The sequence below is a fragment of the Rhea pennata genome, chromosome 11, assembly GCF_028389875.1.
Source record: "Rhea pennata isolate bPtePen1 chromosome 11, bPtePen1.pri, whole genome shotgun sequence".
Classification (NCBI taxonomy): domain Eukaryota; kingdom Metazoa; phylum Chordata; class Aves; order Rheiformes; family Rheidae; genus Rhea; species Rhea pennata.
In genome coordinates this window covers 21,219,909-21,236,159 of record NC_084673.1, presented here as the reverse complement: position 1 = coordinate 21,236,159, position 16,251 = coordinate 21,219,909, and the positions used below count along the sequence as shown (strand labels likewise).

General features: G+C 43.2%; 1 protein-coding gene across 3 annotated transcripts in view; it reads right to left on the bottom strand.

Moving 5' to 3' along the window:
- Nucleotides 1–8,060, bottom strand: part of LOC134145130 (ligand of Numb protein X 2-like) — a 28,746-nt gene extending 20,686 nt beyond the window's left edge. The window contains exon 1 of one of the 3 annotated variants that reach the window (XM_062584332.1): nucleotides 8,009–8,060. The gene's annotated coding sequence lies outside the window, so the exon portion shown is untranslated. Of the gene's footprint in view, nucleotides 1–6,882; nucleotides 7,008–7,767; nucleotides 7,838–8,008 lie in introns of those variants that run through there. The other 2 variants (XM_062584333.1, XM_062584334.1) reach the window with 2 other exon arrangements.
- Nucleotides 8,061–16,251: the final 8,191 nt, after the last annotated feature.

Below are 16,251 nucleotides of genomic sequence, written 5' to 3'. Positions count from 1 at the left end.
TATAAGATGTGAACCCCGCTTAAGTCATTTCAGGGCTAGAGGAAGACGAAAACACCTCCGCGGTCTCTTCTCTTGCCCGCGGCTCCGCGCGGCCCCGCTTGCTCAGCTCGGCGCCTCCGAGCGCAAGGCGCGAAGCGCTGCCCCAGGAGCGCCCGAACGCCCCTCGCTCCGCCGCGGCCGCGCTTCCGGCAGGGAGGGCGCCGGGGGAGCCAGCCCCGGGCGGGCGGGCGGGCGGGCGGGCGGGCGACGACAGGCTCCGACAGGCCTGCCCGCCGCTCCGTGACTCAGGCAGCCGCGCCGCGAGAGGAGACCCGCGGACGCCTTCCTCGCGTGCCAGCAGACGGATTTTAAGCGGCCAGAAGACGCGCCGTGTCGACGCAACCGGCACGCCTGCCACCTTGCCAAAAGAGCAACGCCACCTTACGTTGCTCTTTTCGTTACGCAGTCCCCCCCCCCCCCGCTTCCTTCCTTAAAAGCAATGCCGCTTTTAAAGCCCCTCGTACGAATTCCCTACTTTTGCCTTTCTCCGCAGTACTCAGATCTCTCCCTAGGACTCACTCTTACCCCAAAACACCGATTGCAACACAGGGTGCACCAGCTTCTGCACAACACGCGTAGTACGAGGAAGTCACAAAATAAGGCTCCAGCTTTGTCCCGAGTTACTGCACACTGACTATATATAAACGTAAAAGCTTGACATATATATGCATGTATATATATAAACATTGCTGCCATAACAGACTCTGCTGTTTATAAAGTATAACACAACGCACGCCTCTGGAGTGGGAATTATTTAGGAAGCAACAATCTAGTCCTATATTCCTCAGCAAAGAAGCGAGCAGAAAACTCTTTGGATTCCCCAGTTCCTTCCCCCGGGCCACACAGGATAAAGATTTCTTAAGCATCATCTTCATTGTATGAAATTACTTATTTAATTTTTTTTCCCCAAACAGGATTTTTTTGTACTGTAATACTGACTCTAAGAACAGTTTTGTTTTGGTTTTTTTCATGTTTTTTTTTTAGAAAGGAAGACTTATCAGGTTGTCTAATCTACTTCCCCACCAAAGCAAGACTACTCCTGACAACATTAGCACATTGCCTATTCTTGTTTTAGCTCGGCTAGGGCACAGGGCCCCAGATACATACCCCCTGCACACATCCACAAGGCAGTTAATAGCACTTAGTAGGGAGCCTGCCAACAGCTACACAAAAATGAACCACTCGGCTCCATTTTGGGTGGGTAAATTCAATCCAGAACACGTCTCCAACGCATCCCTGAACTTGTAAACAGAACCGATGAATTATTTCTATGGCTAAGCTGTTTAAAAAAATAAAATAAATCAAAGCAAATCAAAGGCAGGGGGTGAATAGTCTAAGAAAGCTTTCTAATGTCATGCTTCCACTTGCAGCAAAATGACTAAAGAGGTGCCGTGGTTGTAAAACCCGATTACCACAAGAACAACATCACTGCTTCCAGTCTTATCATTTGAAGTCTCAGTGTTTCCAAATCTAACTCCCACTCCTTGATTTTAAAGCACATAACACAGCCTTAATTTAGTTTGGAGAACAGGGAAAATTCAGTCCAGGCCTGTCTATTCATACAGCCACAATATTTGATAAAAGTTGCTTTCAGTCATAAAAATATTTATCTTGATATCTCTTGGAGGTACGCTATTCCCATTTAAAGACTGAGAACTGACATCAAGGGAGACTAAAACATAGATCCACAGAGGTATCAGCTCATTGGACTTAGGTACGTAAATATGATTACGAATTTGACCCTAAGCAACTTAGCTAAGACCAGAAAAAAAAAAAAAAAAAAAAAAAAAAAAACTCTGCAAGCCCAAAATGATATCAAAAAAGAAGGAAAAAAAATCAAGACTGTTTCTATTAACTGATTTACAAAACCACAAGTACGTTAAGTGAACCAGAGCACATCCCGTATTGCAAAACGGTGAAACGAGCAGTCAGTCTACAGGAAGGCAAGGACACAAAACACAAGGGTAAGATCTCTCCCAACAGATCCGGTCAGGACAGCTTGAAAAATACCTCCTAACGCTTTAGTTTAAAAAGAGTTGTCGAATAACTAGTTCTTAAAAGTTATTTATAACTTTTTAGTTATATATAACATATATAACTAAAACATAGGAAGTAAAAGGGAGTTTACGTTCTTCACCTTTAGGTTAAAGCTTACGTATTAATGTGGATAGATGATACTGAAAACCCCAACGTAAAAGTTGACTTTGAGGCTCCTAATGACCTGCTGCGTATGCCCCACATATACTGCTACACAATAGCTTACTGCAATAATTATGCCAGTTATATTTACGAGTACATTTCCCTGAGAGACTGGAAATGCTGCATTCCACTAAAGGCCAAAGCAATTAATCAAATTTCTTTCGGGTGGACAGAAAGCCCAAATATGCTGGATCGATTAAGATGACCGAGGGTGCGCACCAAGGCGGCACAAACCCAGGACACCTATCTGCTTCCACAAAAACAGCAAGCTCCAGATGGATCCCAACAAACTCAGTGCTCTAAAAAGGAACTGTAAGAAAAAGTGTGATAATTTTTGCGAAACTTGCTTCAAATAGCTTTCGCTGAAAGAGTCGGGCGTTTCATAGAATGGCTTTTTTTGGAGGGCAGGAGGGATATATCTTGCAAAAGTATTCTGTAACAGGTTTTTTGCCAAATTTCAGCTTCACTCTGAGTGAGTACCTCACACGCAGGAGGAAGTTTTACATGAGCCACAGTAACGTTCTGCTTGAACACTTCTGCTGTGCTGCAACGCTATTTTACAACCAGGAGTAAGTTGTTCTTAGTTTACAACAGTGGCACAGAAAATAACATCGAAACATCAGAGATTTTTTGTAAGCTGTATTTAAAGTAGGACGACTTTTAGCAGAACTGCAGCACCAAACCCAAGACAGTTTTAGATGGTGACACAGTTCAGCATTCTCTTGCCTTTCCTTCTTATTTTCTGATATTACTAAAGATTAGGTCATCAATATGAAAATACAAAGCTAAAGCTTCAGTAAACTGCAAGTTCGTACAGCTAAATAAGACGAAACCCTTTCAATGATTAACCTCGCCTTCAAGTCTCGAGCTTCTCTAATAACCCACCTCCGAGCAGGTAACTGCTCTGCACATCTCCAAACACTTCAGTTGAGAAGCTAAAGCAGACCTATATTCAACTGAAAGCAAGACTGCCAGTTAAAAAGCTGTTACCCTCCCAATCATTTTTACCCATTCTTTATTCGTAAATTTGAAAATAAGTTTTATTCTAAATCCCTATTATTTGCGTGCTTCTCAGATGACTTTGCATACAACCAGCTCAAACTCCTTCTGGGCACGTATCTGTTTTCTCTACCACAATAACAGAAAACCAATTGTATTTTCATGAATTATAATCAGATGCATTATCATGTTAGACTAGAAAAGACTTATTATTCCAGGAAACACTATGCTGGGAGATGTGCTAAAAGACTTGTTTGACCATAGCAAGACTATGCCAAGGAGTTTTCTCCGGAGTGACTTTTGCAGTATCGGTTCCCCAGTATAGTACTTGGGTTTGTGTTTCTAATATAATACACTGCACGAGCAGTTGCTTAAAACTGTTTTGTTAGTCTTTTTGACAGCAGTGGGACTACACCAATATAATTTCAACAATTAACCCCAGTTCATTCTACAGAGCAGGAGATTCTGGTGTTATCATTTAATTAATATTCCCTCCCCCATTTAGTAAGGAATTCAGTAGTAGTTTAAAAAAGTTTTTCCACCTTTGTTTGTCTTCCAAGTAGTTTAAACAGTCGCTATGTTAATTTATTGGTGTGCAAAATTAAGTGTCAGCAAGCAGAAGGGAAGACACTCGCTGCAGAAGAAGCTGCTTTATTGTATTTCTTCACATTTCATCATCCGTTAGATGCTTTTCCTACGCTCATGATCCTTTCTACACCCTTTCCTTCCATGCAAACATGCAAGCCACTTGCTTTATGCTCAGGGGAACACAAAGCTTATGCAGATTCTTCTGTTTTACCACTTAGATCAATTTGCATCTCTGCAGAATTTGACCCAAAAGACTCCTATGGAAGTTTCTACACTGGCAGAATATACAGATTTTCTTTGCATGTTTATTGGAGGGAATAGAAAAAAATAATGATCTCTCTCTCTCTCTCTCTAGGAAATTAAATATCTCTACCTCTACCATTCCCCACCTACACTTTGTATTCAGCAGCAATCTGCAATCCTATCCCTAAAAATCAGTTTGATGCTTGTGGATGAGGTTGTCTAGTGACAAAGAAAGAAGGAATCCAATGCTATAATTTAAGGATAAAGGATTTACTCTCTAATTAATAACCAAAACTTCCCTTGAAATTAAAAGGAAAAGCCCCAAACCAAACCAAAGAGAGAGACGATGTTAAAATTTCAGGCTTCATTTAAATAGTAGGTAAAACACTTGCTTTCCAAGAGCTGGTTTTGCTTCTGAGGACAGAAGGTAAAGATCAGGTCTACTGGCTATCTATGAATACCAGATGTTCTTACTACATCATTGTCCATGCGTCTACCCACAAATTCCTCGTTAATAATAATAATAAAATAGCAACACAGTTTACAGAATCTAGGTATAAGCCTCCATAACTGTCCAACAGCTATAGCTCTTACCATAGCAGTAGCCTGACAATTTTACCTAAGCAGCATGAAAGCACAGTTTTGTTCCTGATAGTGAAGTATTTCCTATCAACATAGTGATGGTTAGAGATGTTAACATCACAAGCTGGATCAGGACTCTGTTGCAGGAGAAAGCACTATATAACTTTTAGTTACCCTCACCAAGTCAAATTTTGGTCTCAGTTACACTAATATTTTTATGGGACTCTGCCCTAAAGTTAAAGAGTTTGGCACAAGCTCTGACAGCATCCTTTTATATCAGTAGGCATTTGAAATCCAAACTTTGCAAAGCAAAGCAAATTATCAGGTGACAAATACGCAGCATAGCTAAGAGCTACCGTTCCTCTCAGCTCCTTTAGTCCTGGCTCATTTTTGCAACGGTGCCAGATGACTCTAGCCCGTGCTTTATGCCATCCACAACTGGGAGTATTGCTCGGCTCCGCACACAAAACCCACAGCTTCCTTTCACAAGGTTAGAGGGCATTTTAACAAAACCAGTGCAAAGTGCTTTCTAGCCCGGGCTTGTTCCAACTAAAAAAGTTGAATTAAGAAATAATTAAGTCTGTAATTCCCCTTACATCTCACCAAATCAGGGGAAAGGGGAAAGAAACCAACAAGACTTAAAAAACAAAAACAAAAACCATACACACAAACTCCCTGCACGGCGTGTGCTCCAGCTGCAGTTCCTCAAGGTGGTGCGCAGCGACGTTTGAAGCTTGCTTGAACTCCCGCCGGCGCCTGTGGGCAAGCCCAACTGCTGCTACACCCAGCAGCTTCACGGCCTTCACCACGGCTGGCAGCTTGTAACCGAATAAACACTAGAGTAGAAGTAAAAAAGATCCCTGGATTAAGGATTGCCCTCCCGTAAGGTTGACAGAGGGGCACCACGGCTCATCTTTAAGAGACTGGAGACATACTCTGCCATTTAGGACCTTTGCATTATAGGTGCACAAACTTAAGTAAGGTTGCACATATAATTTAAAATGAAATTTGCCTTTTTATCACACAGGTTCACTTGGTGTATTTTGTTGGCTTTAGACTTGAAGCGAACAAGCTCACAAACTGGAGGGGAAAACAAAAGCAAGACTATGACTATTTGGTTTTTCAAATCTTATCCTGATCTAGAGCTGTGTCCATCTTCACCTCCCAGAAGCAGGTCTTTGATAATCATTGTTATCTTACCCTATTGTGCACACATTTACAGTATGAGTAAATTGATATTTATATTTCCCTTTGATCCAAGAAGAATTGAAAAAAAAAAGAAAGAAAGAAAGAAAGAACAAACCTGCATGACCTCTCACTAGTTAAAAGGGCTGGAAATACAGCCCTGGGGACCAAAGTCCTTCCCCTATCCACGGATCAAGGCAGCAACCACATTCCTCCTTAATCACTAGCGAACAAGTCACAGAGAGACCTTGAGTCGGGGTACACGCAGGAGCGGGAAGCCAACCTCCTTTCTCCTTTCATTTTTGAGCCTGTTGAGATGACTAGTAAAGGAGCCAAGCAGCCAGGCATTGATCTCACGGGGGAAGTTTTTTTTTTATTATTATTTTGCCAGAAGTACAAAAGGCTCAGAAGACCCATTACGTTTCTTTTTTACATATCCTACTTGAAACAATCACACAGCATTTTTCCCTCCACTACCAATAGAGAGTGTTCAATATTAAAAGCAAATATTCTCAGATCTAAAGATCCCGGCAGCAGGGATTGGGTTTGGAGGGGGGACCCTATTTCTCCCATCTCCATTTAGAGAACTGTAGTAGTGCCTACTAGAGAGAGGACTTCATCTGTTATTTATGATTTAAAGGTGGGAGGCTAATATGTCCAAGAACTTTACAAACAAGGCTGCTCACGATTTATTGCACTTTCAACAACTACAAAATATCCGATGCCACAAAGGAGCCCCATAAAAACTCAAAGGAGCTGTTCAAGTCTTATCTTGATCCTTTTTTAATTCACATACAACAAGCTCCGAAAGGAGAAGTCTGCTGCAGCTGTTTACAAAATGCGTACGGCCCAGGCAAAGACTAGACGAAGCCGGACAACACTACTTAAAAAAAAACCAAAAAAAAAAAAAAAATAACACTAATCCATTCCAGGATTTCCCTTCCACAGATGGTCCCAAATAAGGTACAATATAGTCTCCAAACAAACTTTGCCTGGAGACCCCTTAAACTCAGAGGAGCAGCATGCACACATAAAACCAGCTGTTACCTGGAAGCTGCTGATTTGCTCTCCAGATTCCTCCAGCTTTATCCTCCTTCCCAGCTTTCAGCTGCAGATGTTTTTTCCCAGACCAGTGTAGCAATTACTACTCCTTGTGTTCATCTAACCAAGCCCCTCCCTGAACACTTCAGACACTTCCTGAGCCAATTTCTCAACTATTTGTCATTCGCTGTATTCAGAAGTTTGCCAGATATTTGCATATTTTTAAACTCAATTCATGCCAAAAAAAAATGCTATGCCAGTTTGTCTAGAGCAACATTTTGCATGTTATAAATCAGGGAAGACAAACTGATGAGGGGACTGTCAAATTAATTCCTAACAACTGCATGGAAAGCGCCACTAAAAGAAGCCAAGAAGGAAAAGCCAAACAAGGGGGTTTTGTAATAAATCAGCAAAACATCCTCAGGCCTGCGAGTAAGACAGCAGCTGCGCCTGCTCCGGCGATGCGCACACAGTCAGGATGAAACCAGGCGGCTTGATCTCCAACGTGAAACCGATGCTGCAGTTTCAACAGAAAATCCGAAATACACGGGAGCGCACAAGGAACCTCACAGCAGGGGATGGTTCGTGCACTACAGATATTTTGATTTTGGCCACCTACCATTTAGCCCAGGACTCTACAGTTTCATAAGCACGCAGAAATTCAGCTGCTAACTAGAGGGACGCAGTTCCCAGCCGAAGTTGCCGCATGCTCCGTCCAGCTGGCACTGCTGTTCTCCGGAATAACCCTCAGCCCGTTTCACCAGCACCTCTGGATCTCACGCTGTCCTTCAGGCTGGAGGAGGTGACCCGCGGCCCCACGGCCCTGCCCGAAGCTCCCCCTCACCCCGCGGCCCGGACGGCGCCGGCCGCGGAGCCGCACGCTGCGCTCACCTCGGCCCGAGGCGAGGACACGGCCCGGCCCGGCGCGGCCCGGCGCGCCGACCACGGGGCTCTCCCGCCCCGCCGCCCCCGCTTCCCTTCGGAGGCTTTTCCACGCGAAGCATCGGGGCGGCGGCTCCCCACGGAGGCGCGACGCTGCCGCGACCTCCCGCCGCCCGCCCGGCCCCGGCCCGGCCCGGCCCGGCCCGGCGGGAAACGCCTCGGCGACGCGGGCGGCCCGGGGCCCGCTCACCTGCGGCGAAGCGCGGCTCCAGCGCCGGCCGCCGCCGCGGCTCCTCCGCCAAGTTTCCGGGCGGGGAGGAAAGTGGAAACCTCGGCGAGGGGCGGAGGCGGCGCAGCCGCCCAGGTGTCTCCCGGCCCCGCCCCGCGCCGGGGGCGCCGCGGGGCTCCATCTTGGCCGCGCCTGGCCCGGCCCGGCCCGGCCTGCGGCGCGGCCGCGGGGCCGCCCGGGCCCCGCCAGGCCGGGGGCGGCGGCTGGGCGCGGGGGGCGCGTTGCCGCGGCGGGGGGAAGCTGCCTGGGCGCCCGCGGCCGCCTCGCGTCCCGCGCCAGGGCGTCGCGCCGCTCGGGACGGCGCTGGGAAGAAGGGTCCCCGCGGGGGGCAGAGGGGGCTTCTGCTTCAGGCGAGGGCAGCCCTGACTGGATTTCCCAACCCCGCGTTACTTTTCCCGTGTGATCTTTCCTGGGTCTTTGCCAGCTCGCCTGATCCGCGTTCCCCGTTTCTGTGTGTAGAAATCGTTCTCGGCGGTTATGTGCCTGTCAGCACGCAAAAGCACCTCCGCGCCGCGAAGGCGAGCCCGTCGGAGAGGCGGCGCGCCGCAAGTGCCCTCCTGCTCCTCCGGATCGTCTCAGAAACCCGGCGGGGCCGAGGCACGCCGGCCGTGCATCCCGCGCGGGGTCCGAGTTACTGTAGGACACAAACCGTAAGATGTTTAGGATGCTTTTGTAGAGATTGACGGAGGGCTCTGATCTAGTTTTGCAAAACTGCAGGTTTTGTCTGATAGGATTTCATCCGAAGCGCCAAGGCTTCGGATGAAGCACCAAGGCTGAGATAGTGGGGAGAGATGGGTGGCGTCGCGCCCTCAGACCACCCTGGACGAATAAACAGATTTTCTCAATGTGGTGGCTTCCCAGTTTGAGGCTTTGGGCAATTAAAGTCTCGTGCCGGGAGGAAATAGCAGCAGGCCGGAGCCGCGTAACTGCTGCAAGCGTGTTGCTGAGTCAGTTGGTCGCACTCGAACCTGGTATAGAAACGTCAGGCTGTGCCTGCGCCGCCTGCCAGCCTCACACCGGAGCCTTTTCTTAAGCCAAGCTCGTTTATGTTGAGCACTGGCTTGCCTGTGAACAGGCAAAGGCTTAAGCTAAGCTCGGTGGGACTGCTCCTCCGGGGAGCAGTTGGAGCCTTAGCAGAGAACCCGTCTCTCCTCCGTGCAGCCTACAGCTCCGTCCGGGAGGACAGGAAACGTGTGGGCGAGCCTGGGTAGCAGGAAGGCAAACCCCGGGGAAATTTCAAATAGATGCAAACTTTTAAAATTAGGAACTTCATCTAGTTAGCACTTGCTAGAGATTTTTATCGTAGATGATGACTTGTTTTCCTGAGTGGACACTATGTAATTAAGGTGTGGAGAAAGTTTATTATGTGTGCGCTGGAACTCTGGTTTGGCTTTCCAATAGAGGAGTCCCACTGAGTCATGGTTACCATATGGACTCACGGAGGCTACAGGTCTCTGCTCTAGAGCTAACACAAATGTAGGGAACTGAAATTAATTCCTTTTATTGTCCAGGCAAAAGGAGTCACACTGTAAATAAGACTGTGGCTTGATGACATGAAGTCTTTGCTGTATTACTGGTTCATACCTGTTCTTTGGTCCTGCCCCTGCAACGCAGCACACCACCCCTTAGCTGCTTCTGTTCAACTCAGCATTTGGCTGAGCTGTGAACCAGATCAGGATACTGATCAATCTGAGAAATAATCCAGGAAAAAACATAGATAAGTATATTTAAAAAATAAACATATTCTAAATAGGTGCATATATATTTTAAACCTAGATTAGTTCCCAAATCTAGTTTATAATTCAGAGATTATGGATCAGTGATATTCTCTAGTACTAGTACAGGAGCAAGTAATAGGGGAGGAAAGTGGCAAAATATGAAACTGGTCCTGGAAAAGGATTTGTACCTCAAACCACAGTTTAATATTCAGTCTGCAAAGAGTAAATGGATTGCTCTATCAGATTGTTGTGCTAGCAGCTAATGTGCTATGCAAATTTGAATAGCAGTTCATACTATTTTGCTATAAACAATCTGCATTAAAAACATCACAACATTTGGGAGAAGTAGTAGTTTCTCTGGTAACACTCAAATTATAAGTTGGGTTAACCTTGCGTTGAAGAGAAGCTTGAGCTGCTGTCTCCTCTGCGGCACCTCTTGCAAACCCCACCATCTGTTCGTCTCCGTTCTCTCCTACTATTGTCTTTCTTAAAATTGAAGTTCTGTAGAACTCAAGGACTTTTTATTTACTAGCCATTCTGTTAATTTACTTCCGTATTTCTTGTTAACTCAAAAGATCCTCAATGAAAAAATAGAGCAATCTCAGTTCAAGGTTTTATCTGCTGTGTCTGCTGATAATTTCCTGTCTATGATGGTGTATTTTGTACAATAACCACTGCACTATGTGCAGAAAGATTATGGGCCAATTTCATGTTAAGTGTATACATCAAGGGAACGATGTCTCTTTCTGATAGACAGAATCAGATATAACTACTAAATATACTTGCATTGCTAAGAGTATTTTTAGTAATCCTTCATTTCACACGATGATTCGTAAAACATTTTTTGTAAAATCTGAAAAAAAAAGAAAATTGATAAGCAATTGGAGAAATAACAGTAGCAAAATTGAATGGAGAAGCAAAATCAGATCATGCGAAGGTTTCCAGATTAATCCCATTAATGTTGCATAAAGCTTGGTTACCTTGTGTGTTTCTGTCATCCTCTTGGGGGAAGATACAAAGAATATATGACTACACAGTACTGATTTGGGACCCAACTTTGATGTTTCATCACAAACAAACCTAAATTCCCAACCCACACACAAGAATGTAAACACGCTTTTTAAAAAAATCCCACAAACAAGTAGACAGAGTCATCTCAGGAATTCCTGATTAAATGACATGGAATCTCCCTTTTGTGGAAAGCAGAACATATGCATGAAGGCACACTGGATTCTAGGGAATCCAAGGTCCTAAGCACAATGTTTGGATTCATTCTCCCAGGTTCTGTAGTACTTTTGTTCATTTTGCATTATTTTATTGTAGAAGGTTTGCTGCAAATTATCCCTATATATGCATTACATACTACATTATGTACTGTCTATATATAGGCAAATGCTGCTATTTGAAATGTGTAAAAGGGGAGCAAACAAAATTTTGAGAAATGCAAGAATCTTATATTTGTTAGCAATGACTTGGGACTATTTTCCATTATCATTTTTTCCTCACAGTGTTTTATTACATTACTTACTGACAATGTCAGGATATTTTATTTGATGGATGTGTAGAATGTTTTCATTAGAAGTAAACAGATTGGTTTTCTGCTTATAGGAAAGTATATTTTGGCAGATATAAAGAGGACATCTGGCTTTTCTTAGGAGAGGAATAACCCATTTGGCTTTTGACAGTGGAGGAGATCTGATAATATTAAAAGTAATAATAATAATAAGATGCACAAATAGCTTTTCTGATTTGCTGTAATGAATAATGTTAATGGCTATTTCATAGTTTTTAACTGATACTACTGAAATGTTGCAACTGCTTTTTTAAACAAAATATATTTCCTTTTACTACCATGTTCTGTTGCAGCATTTTAAATGAGACCTCAGAAATACAGCGTCTGTCAGGAAATATAGCATAGCAGTAGATAAGATAACATTTCAGTAGGCCAATTTCAGGACCCACTGAATTTTCTGGTTTTCTTTTTTTCTGATTGTGATTTGATATTTTGAGGTGCCAAGCCCTGCTGCCTTGACTCCCCTCGCTTACTAACTTTCCTTGAAGATAAGCGATAAGGTGCCATCAAGTTCCTAGAAATTATATTCATAGACAGAGTTTGGTGCTCAATTTACTTCAAAGCCCTAATTTCAACACCGTTGTCTTACTTAAAACTGATAACAAATATTAAGTAGATTTGATCTGTAAAATTGTGTGCTAGGAGGTACTGCTATTCTCTGATACAGAGTGTTAATTAAATAATGTGTCCCTGCGATATTTAGAGTTTGACCTCTAGCCACTCCTGTTAACAAATGCTGACTTTCTGCTGTCTGTGTTTATGAACACTATCTGTTTCTTGAGCTGTTGAACTGGAGGAGAAGGCTGCTCATGTCAAGGTGGTATAGCTGTTATCACATCCCTAACAGGAAACTCTCCCCCTTGAAGTCCCAAGTGAGACTGTAGCAGCTCCGTGCAGTCTTCCTGGCAGAGCAGGAGTTGCAGGAAATCTGCAGCACTGTACTTCACGTAAGCCAACTCACTGCTGCAAGGGCTTAGTAGCAGTAGTAATGAGTATGTCTGGGTGATGGGGTGTATAGAACATAGCATGGTATTTTTGGAGTACATTCAGGTCTTGTTATCTCATGGTAATAGACAGGGCACCTTCATTCCTCCGGAGTTTTTGTAAAATACTGCGTAGGTATGAGCAGGAGCATCTTGATCATCATTCATTTTGAATACTCTGCTAGTGAATGCCCTTCGGATAACATCATCATCAGTCCCCTTCCAGCCTTAGGAGGTGTGCTGTCGGCTTCGGCAAGGTTGTTCATAGAGCAAGGAATATTTGTGTGCTGCTTGGCCGTACACTGCTCTCTGCTAGGAGGACATCTGCATTCAGAAAACTAAACCAGAGATTCCCTTGGTTTGTTCCACTACAGAAGAGCAACATGTTTTCCAGTCTGACAGCATCTCAACCAGCTGTACAGATAAAACCTTCGCCTGGGTTCAAGAAAATACTGCACCAAGTCCTGTGTGTCAAACTAGCCATCATCAGTGGGACAATGTACTTCCTTAGCTATGTAAGGGACGTTAAAGAATAAAAATGAAGATCCTAAAACACTCAAAAAACTGTGAGGTTATATTCACCAGTTCTCTATCAGCAGCTTGCCGAAAGTGCTAGGGAAGGCCTTCAGCACAGCAGGTGCCAAAGCAAGTTTAAATAACTCCATAGGGATTACTGCATTGTTCACTGACTTGCATCTACTTCTGGAATGGAAGAAGAGACTTACTGTTTAATGGTATATGGCGGCATCATGCAAGAGTGTGAAGACGCATCTCAACATCCAGATGTTAGAGATACAAAATATAGTGACCCACCTTGGAATTTGTTATTAACATTGCCCCAGAATACTCCTGATATTATGCAACAATCAATTTTTAATAACATCAATATACACCAGAAAGGCTTGAAAAGAAGAATGTGGGATGGCTGCAAGTCTCATCAGGAAAAGATCTAACACTTACCTGGACCCATACAGATTACACATACTTGCTCTTCAAAACTCTGTTCGGCAAAATGACACATTTCTAGTAAGACTGTTCAGTCTGCAACAAGAAAAAGGCATGTCCTGAGGAAAAACAAGATCCATCCAAAGTAATTGGTATGTGCTGCAGCTGGAGCTCTGTTTGCAGAAAAGTAGCTAAATATAAACATTCCTAACTGAATGGGTGGGAAGCCAAGACTGCCTTGAAGCAAAGATACCCACTAAATAGGATTACTTTTTAATAAGATAATCCACAAAAATTCATTCTGCCACAGCACTGAGAAAGAGATCAGAGAAATAAGCAACATAACTATTTAAGGTACAATTATACTATTAGAAGTACTTTCCTGAAAATGCTGTTGTAGCATCTGGTGTGAGTTCTCTCCCACGTTACTAGAGCAAGTTACTCCATACCCAAAACATGAGGTTGATTCTTTTAGCTGACAGTTAGGAACTCTCTAAACTCTCACAGGGGACCTGCAGCTCTAGCTGGTATCTTCTCCTTGCAGCGCCATTAGAGATAGTGTGAGAAGGAGAGACTTGTGATGAGCACACACATCTTCCTTAGTTGTGTTACAGACTTTAGCTTGGAAAGAACACTATAACCTTGACTGCGGAGTTTTCTGTTATCTTTGTGCATATAGAGCACTTCTAGGATTTTAGGTGGACTGTAGAATAGAAACCTAAAGCGTCACAACAATGATAGTGTTGGAAAAATAATGTAAACCTTTTCTAGGAATAATTTTTAAATTAATTCTGACACAGCTTGGGTCTGTCAGCCAGCTAGTTTTAGCAGGTCCAGTTAAGTCCCAAGTGCTTCTGTAATGTGTGCTGCCAGGCTCTTTTCTGGAGAAATGAGATTCTGCAGTGATGCCACCTAAATTCTGGAGCAGATGCTTCAGATTTTCTGAGAGTTTTCACGTATTCTCTCAGGTCACCAACATTTTGCACCCTCTGGCTTCTTTAATTCCTGACCCAGAAATATGAAGAGAGGAATATGGATATCATACACAAATTTCTTAACCGCAGTTACAACTCTTTACAAAATTGTTTCAGTTCCTGAACACTCAAATCATCACTTGCAGAAATTACCTTTTTGTATTTCTGTACATTAATTATCAACCCAGATTTTTGGGCCTTATCTTCTCAAATAGTGTAAGCAGCTCTGTGAGACTGTTCTGACTAGTTTTAGCCTGGCTTGAATTTAAGCTGTTCATGACATATGAAGAAGGACTTTGTTAAATATATTCAAATGATGAGTTAACATAAGAGTGCTTCCATATAATGTTAGCAAAAAAGCTAACTTTGACAGATTTGACGGATTACTGTGAATAATTTGCTTGACTCAAACTATTAAGATTCTGCAACTGAACACAATCAATCGTTTTGGTAAGACGTGACTCCAGCTCAGTCATTTATACTTCAGTACTGACAGGAATAAAAATATATTTACCAGAAAGATCTGACTTTGATAGGAACCAGTTACCTTATGAAATACCGTATGTCTCTGACTGCAATCAGGTATTTCAAATGGAGCTCCGCTGGCAGAGCTTTTATTTGTTTTTCTTTTCTCCACAGCATTCCTATAATGGACCTAACTCTAAAAGGAGGCTATTCCATACCAACTGATGGTATCAATCCTTCTCTTACAGATTAGATTTACTTGTGCATGCAGTAGGACAAATCTTCCTGTCTGTATTCAAGAAACACATTCAGTAATCATTTTATTAAAAACTTGCCAGAGGCAACTGAACAGAGATGTATCTTGTAGCATTCATTGAAGTGCATATCTTCCACCCGAATTATAACTGCTCTTTTAGCTGCAGCTTGTTTTAACCTACACTTTTGTTCAAAATCTGAAGTCCTGCTCTGAATTCATAAAAAAGGCGAGCATCACTGCTAGTCCTCCTCAGAGAAGACATTTAGGAACTACCTATTCTGAGAATATTTTCCAGTGTATATCCTATACCCTAGTCTGTTTTCTGACACGAGGAGACTAGATATCAAATCTACTGAGCTATCAAGAACAGAAATCAACCCTCAGTTCTGTACTGCTGTCCTTTTTATGTTTTTTCAGAATGATCCTTGTGTATTTAAAAAAATGTATCTCTGCTTGCATGAAGGGCATCCATATTATTCATCTGTTTGGTATAAACAAAGGTACTCTTAGGTTCAGTGGTATCTGGGGATATAACTTCACCATAGCTAGCTGAAAAGACTCTCTTCAATTGATGCACTAAAATATATGTTAGAAAATAAAGTACCAGAAAAGATATTTTTCAACAAGCAGCTCCATCTCATGGATACAACGCCTTCTCTCCTGTGGTTGAAGATGCTTTTCTTTTGGTTTTGCAGCTCCCATGACATTCTTGCTTTCTGGTCTAACTACATTCCTCGTCTTCCAGGAAAGTTCCATCCTGCTGATGAGTTCACTAGCAAGTTTGCCTTCTGTGCTCATAACACTTGGTCCTTCGTCATTTCTTTTCAGCTAATCATCAGAAAAATATTTGCAGATATTATTTTCAGATTTACTTCCTGGCAAACTCCCTGTTTACAGTTCATATTATGGATTTGGAAAGTGAGGCACACAGTCACTGTAGCAGTACAAGGAAAGTCTGTGATGGGTTATTTAATAGAACTCAAAGGACCGGTTTGATTCTTACTTACACCAGCTTGTGTATTTCTTTATTTCTCTTATTCTTTTGATAATTATGCAAACGATCCAGCAATCTTCTTGCTTTCTGCAAAAAGGAAGACTTCCTGAGCATTTAATTTCTGCTGAAAGGAGACAGGCTTATGCAGGAAATTTTCTGAAGAGTTTGCCGGACAGTCATGCCATGTTCAGCTCTGATAGGACTCATTAAGTTACACTAGTTACATTGCACTAGCAGTTGGTTTGGTGCTTAGAGTTCAAAAGAAAGGTAACATAGTAATCTAGATTTGGATTATT